We start from the raw sequence: 6,674 nt of genomic DNA on the forward strand, positions 1-6,674 counted from the left end.
CCCAGGCTGCAGGAAACTCCGTGACGCTACTCACTGCCCCTGAGGCTCTGCCTTCAAGCAAGCTGTGTCTCCCCGTGAGGGAGGGGTGAGGTGTAGGGGGCCTGCTCCGTGCAAGCTCTAGGGCATGACATCAGGGGGCATGGGACCCCACTGCAGCCCCAGCATCCCTCTTAGGAGCCGTGAGAAAGATTAGGGGTGCAAGGGTGTCAGCTGGAGCCGCATGGTGCTGTGTGGCCTTGGGAAGCCGTTCAACCTCTCTGAACCTTTTCTTCACCTGTAAAAGTGAGGGTAACAGGACCTCCCATGTGGGGTGCACATGTGGATGAAGGAAAATGATCTACGTAAAACCCCACGTGGTCCCTGGCACAGAGCAGACAGTCAGTAAATGGGAGTCACAAGCACACAGGTCACCAACCTCCCTGGGCCTCCATTTGCTCATCTGGGGAATGGGCACAATTCCACGGGGATGTGAGGAGTCTGGGAGATTGAGGGTGTGAATGTGGGGTGGGTGGTAAGAGCAGGGTACCTGGGACCACATCTGCAGGGGCAGTGCCCCCCCCCTTTATGTGCCAGCAGGATTCTGCTGCCGCACCCGCACCTTTCTTTCCAAGGGCTTCCTTCGGTGCAGGAGCAGTTGGGGTGCAGGCTCTCAGGGCCGCCTGGCAGTACCCCTCACCCACTGTGGATGGGAGTTAGCGGGTAGATTCCCCACCTTCCTTGTCTCTTGTGGGGGCCGTGAGGCAACCAGTTCTTCGCAGTGGGGAGCTGGTTCAAATCCAGATCCCGTCGCAGGGTGGTCTGAGGTAGGGCGTACTGCTGTGCATCCCTAACCAGCTCGCAGGGCGGCAGTGATGCTGGCCCGGGGACACACCGTGAGGCACCCGGCTTCCTAGCTGCCCCAGGTTCCGAAGGGTCTGAGCCCCGGGGGCCCAGCAGCAGAAACCTTCTCCTTACCCTGAATTGGCCCCTGCTTCCTGGGCTCCATCCCCGGGCTCCATTTCTCAGCTGGGTGACCTGGAGCAAGTTACTTTGCCTCTCTGAGCTTCAGTTTTCCCCAGTCTTCAGATGAGGGTAGTAACTAGGTTGTTGGGAAGATGCAGCGGATGACCACGCATACAGAACCTAGAATAATGCCTGGCACAGGGTCTAAAAAGCCCTCTAGAGTGTTAGTGACTATGCTGACACTTGCAAAGCTGTATTTGAGAAGGTCTACCAGGTGTAGTTTGTGGTCACGACCTTGTGGGGTTGTTGGGTTCTACGTGGACTTGACCCTTCATGAAAGGTCAGGGATGCCATATAGCTGGGGGTGGGTGTCTCTTCGGGGCTGGTCTAGAATGACAACTTGTTTTGAACTCAAAACATGGCTCTCTGATCCTTATTTCTCTAGTCTGTTCTTCCTGAAATACATTCTGGGGGAATGGTTACTAATGTCTGCAGTTTATATATATATATATATATATATATATATATATATATTTTTTTTTTTTTTTTTTTGCGGTATGCGGGCCTCTCACTGCCGTGGCCTCTCCCGCTGCGGAGCACATGCTCCAGACGCACAGGCTTAGTGGCCATGGTTCACGGGCCCAGCCGCTCCACGGCATGTGGGATCCTCCCGGACCGGGGCACGAACCCGTGTCCCCTGCATCGGCAGGCGGACTCTCAACCACTGCGCCACCAGGGAAGCCCTGCAGTTTATTTTTCATGTATTTTTAATGCCAAAGCCACACATACAGATGAAAACGACCAACAAAAAAGTTTTGTTAAGTGGCTCCCCGCAAAGTGTGTGTGGAGGAGTGGGGGGAGGGGCAGAGGTCACTGTCAGTAGCGACCTAAGAGAAATTAACAGCTCTGGTCACCCACAAAGCCCGTTACCCCTAACCCCTGTGCGTCGCGGAGAAGCTCCCAGATTCTAAGAGGCGAGGGAACGTTCGGGTCCTCGGCGCGGGATTCGTGCTACATGCCTCCGGGAAGGGAAGCTGGGAGAAGAGAAAAGTGTGAAAACAGATGGAAATGTAAGTTTTTAATGACAGCGGCAGATGGCAAAAAGACACAAGAGTGTATTCGCACCATGTCGGAGGCATTTGAGAGCCCCTGGCTCAGCCGTGATGTGCACCGTGCGACTGGCGGGATGGCTCCCTCGCCAGACACTGGTGGTCGGGGAGCGGCAGGGAGGGGCTCGCGGGCCCAGGGGTGGGGCTGGCGGCGGGGACACTGCCAGGCTGTATGGAGCCACAGGTAGCTGTGGTCACCTGGGTGGGGTCCGGAGGCGCCCCCGGACCTGGCTTTTCTGGACACTGGCAGACAGTCCATGGGCTCTGGTTTCAGACCGTTCCTCCTCTAGATCCCCGTGGCTGTGCCCTAGGTGCCACAGCTCTGCTAGACATCTGCTCCCAGCCTCCAGGTGAGTCTCCTGCTGCCAGACCGAGTCCCACCCCCACTCCATCCCCCAGAGTTCTCTTTCTAAACTGCGAATCGGCGCATGTCACTCCCCGACCTGCATCCCTCACACAGCCTGCCGCTGGGCGCGGGATCTGGTCCAGGTCCTGGTAGCAGCTTACACAGCAGCCCTGGAGAACTGGCCGCCGCCTGTCTTTCCTGCTCCACTCGTCACCGCACTCAACAGAGAGAACACCGTGAGGGCTGTCGTGAGAAGAAAGAACACTGCCGCTGCGTGCAGGAGCCCCCGCTGTCTACACGGCTGCATCAGACGCAGTTGAGGATTCACCTGTGTCAGTCCCGGCCCACCTCTCAAGGGCTCAAGGGCTCTAGGAGATGAAGGATGGAACGGGTACCCGTTGAAGTGGCTGGGCCCCCACCAGTGGGAGCCGCCAAGGGCCAGAAACAGCAGGTGACGTCAGGCCTGCGGGGCTCATGCTGTCGCCTTGCCTCGGAGACCTCAGAGGGGCAGGCGGTGTCCACGTCCCAGGAGGAGCCGTACTCTCTGGTGGGAGCCCAGGTAGGGAAGCAGCCTTGTGCTATGATCAGGGCCCTGCTTGGTAGGTACCACCGCATTGCCCCTTTCAGCTGGGGCCAGGAAGGGAGACTTTCCGGAGGAGGTGTTTTCCATTCTGCGTTTCCCTTTTGCTGCTGTGACTGTAATTCTAGCCCCCTCTTTAGATGGGAGGTACCACCAGTGGCAAGTCACTGCTTCTCCTAAAGTCCCCTGGAGACCACAGGAGAGTGGCTGGCCTCCCAGCCACGGCCGAGGCCTGAGCCCCACCCGGAGGTTCCGATTCCCTTGGTCCAGGTGTGGCCAGGGATCCGGCAGATTCTCCTGCACAGGCAGGGCCGAGAGTCCCTGGAAGGTCTCGCCCACCTCCTCGATTCTTCGCTGTAATTAATTCTTTGTTTTCCTGGACCACTGTCTCCTCGCTGTAAGAATATCGCTCCCCCGTGGCAGAGGTTCAGACCTCTGAGGTAGACTGACCTGGGACTGAACACAGATGCTCTGTGCAGAGGGACCACGGGCCCTTCCCAATGTGCTCAACCCCACGATCATCGAGGTGCATTGGTGGGCGACCGGCCCCGTGTCTGGGGCCCCGCCCCTTCAGAGGACGCCAGTCCCCCGAAAGCGCCCAGTTTCCACGTGGGGCTAGTGGCTACTGTCCTGGATCAGACAGCTACGGGACATTTCCAGCATTTCAGAAAGATCCACTGCTTTAAAATCAGAAGGCCGGGTTGCTGACTCATTTGGGCAGCACTGTTCTGTGGCCTAAATTCAAATGTGACCAAAAGGTATTGCAGTGCTGACGACCCTGAGGGGGACACTCGGTTAGGTGCCCCGGGGGAACCTGGAGGGGAGACTTTTTAATTTTATGTTTTTTTTTTTTTTTTCCGGTACGCGGGCCTCTCACTGCTGCGGCCTCTCCCGTTGCGGAGCACAGGCTCCGGACGCACAGGCTCAGCGGCCATGGCTCACGGGCCCAGCCGCTCCGTGGCACGTGGGATCCTCCTGGACCGGGGCACGAACCCGTGTCCCCTGCATCGGCAGGCGGACTCTCAACCACTGTGCCACCAGGGAAGCCCTCATGTTGATCTTGAGCACTTGGCTGCGGGCTTGTTGGTCAGGTTTCTCTGTTTTTCCCTGTTTCCATCCTGTTCTCTTTAGAAGGAAGTGGCCATGGGCGGCCCGCACTTCAGGAGTGATGAGCTTTATCACACCATCTGGAGTTCTGCCCAGGAGATGTGCCCCTCCATCCCAATTTATTTTGTCCCCACCTCTTAATTCCTTACCACAGGGGTCATCTAGCTTCCTGGGGAGGCACTGTTCCAACAGGAGATAATGGTGCAAGGGCCCCGACTACCCTGTCTAAAGTAGCGCCCCATCCCCCCTCCCGCTTGACTTTTCCTCTTGTCTGTTTCCCTCTCTCCTTCCCCGACTTTCAGAGGCCAGGCCTGAGGATGGGCTATCAGGAGTCCTCTCTGGATCCTGGGAGCAGCTCAGAGCCGGACTGGATTCACTTCCCTCCCCAGTTTTGCAATTATAAGAACTTCCTGGGGAGCGTGTAAAGTGTGTGATTACTGAGTCAGAAAGCCTGGGTCTGGAGCTTAGGGAGGGGCATTTAAATCACAGTTTTCTTGAGGAATAATATTCTTGAGGAATAATAATAATTTAATAATAATAAAACATATTGTAAAATTCACCCTTTCAAAGTTTACAGTTCAGTCAGTAGTTTTTAGTATGTTTAGAGTTGAACAACCATCACCACTGTCTAATTCCAGAACATTTCCATCCACCTCAAAAGAAACTCCATCCCCCTCTCCCTCAACCCTGGTAACCACTAATCTAGTTCCTGTCTCTATGGGTTTACCTCTTCTGCACAGTTCATGTAAATGGATCATATATGGTTTTTGCATCTGGCCTCCTTCATGCAGTATAACGTTTTCAAGGGTCCTCCACATTGTAGCATGAACCAGTGCTTCGTTCCTGTCTGTGGCCGAATAATATTCCGTAATAAGTATGGACCCCATGTTGTTTATCCAACCCTCAGCTGATGGACATTTGGTATTTCCACCTGCTGGCTATTGTGATTTATGCTGCTTTAATAAGCCCCCTAAGGACCTTGGTGTCTCTGCTCAAGTTTGCGATTCCAGGACGCCACCATTTTGCAGTGTGTAAAGCTGCACCCCCCTTGTCTCGTTCTCCCAACAGCCCTGCAAGGTAAGCAGCGGCACTGTCCCCACCTTACCCATAAGGACACCAAGGTACCGGGCTCTGCTAGCTCTCCTGCCCATTCTGCTGAGGCCTCTCTGAACCTCGGCTTTCCAGCCAGCTTTTTTCCTTTGCTCTTTTACAAAAAGTTTTGCGAAAATCAGCGAGGGAAGCCTCACCCAATTTGAAACGCAGAAGATATTTGCCAGTCAGGAAAACATTCCCGCATCAGTCAAAACCCAGACAAGCTGGCACACACTCTCTGCAGATGACTGAGGGAGCTTCTATTTTAGGAGGGGCCAGGTGGCCTACAGCTTCCCCTCCCCCCAACCCCCCTGGGTACTCCTCTTCCTACCTCGCTTGCAGATGAAGAGACTGAAGTTCAGAGCGGTCACGTGCTCTCACACAGCATCCCGAGGGATCTTTTATTTTCTTTGAAAGTATTTGTCTTTATAAATGACACAATGAAGGAAATCTCCAGGCCTGCAATGACAGCTTCCAATGCAGATAAACAACAGACAACTTTCCAGGCCATGCGAGTGAGCAGAACTGAAGTATGGCCTTATTTCATCTTCCCGACAACCTGACATGGGGCAGGTTTCAGGGTGGTTAGAGAGGAAAGCGTGCTGTTTTCTGGGGTGAGGCAGCTTTCCTGCTGGGATCTAGAACCCTGAAATCCTCCTGTCACATATGTTTTTTCTTAGAGCTTAATAATCATGGTGTTGAACTCAACTCCCCCCCGCCCCCCGCCCCTTCCTGACCCCCCACCCCCACCCCACCCCAGTTTTCTTCTAGCTGCTTCACCTCACGGGAAGTTTTCCTGGCCTATTATCACCCCATCGAAATCCCTGATTAAAAACAACACTCTGTCCTCACCTAGACCCCTGAATCACAAGTCTGAAGGTGTGTGCATGTGAACATTCGGAATCTCCCAGGGGATGCTGACAGGCGGGTCTTAGAACCCCTGTTGTAAAGGTTCACATGAGCCCACGGTATAGAGGGCACCCGGAATGGCCAACAGATGAGCTCATCAATACGTTATTTGCCCCAGTCGGGCAAACTTGACCCTTCACAAGTCTCATCTGGGGAGTTTGCCAAAGTGCAAATTGTGAGCCTCTCCCCCGTGGTTTCCGAATTGGAATATGTGGGTGCAGTGGAGGAATCTGCGTGTTTTTTTTCTTTTGGCCGCACCGCGCTGCTTGTGGGATCTTAGTTCCCCAACCAGGGATCAACCTGGGCCCAAAGCGCGGAGTCCTAACCACTGGACCGCCAGGGAATTCCCAGGAATCTTCATTTTTATAGATATTAACCCCGTGTACAGGGAAGACAGAAGATTGTGAAGTTAAAGGAAACAACGCCTTCGCTCGCTCCGCTGCGGCCCGGGGCCGCGTCTGTGTAGCCAGGTCACGCCGTAACCAATTACATGCATATACTCCTGGCCCCGAAGCCCACCCGCAGTTTGACTCGCGGTGTTGGCGGGCGGGCGCCCGGGGCAGGTGAAGGGACGCCAAAGGCTGTACGA

This window comes from Aethalodelphis obliquidens, unplaced genomic scaffold (assembly GCF_003676395.1).
Source record: "Aethalodelphis obliquidens isolate GAN/ISIS:26980383/991018 unplaced genomic scaffold, ASM367639v1 scaffold20, whole genome shotgun sequence".
Lineage (NCBI taxonomy): Eukaryota > Metazoa > Chordata > Mammalia > Artiodactyla > Delphinidae > Aethalodelphis > Aethalodelphis obliquidens.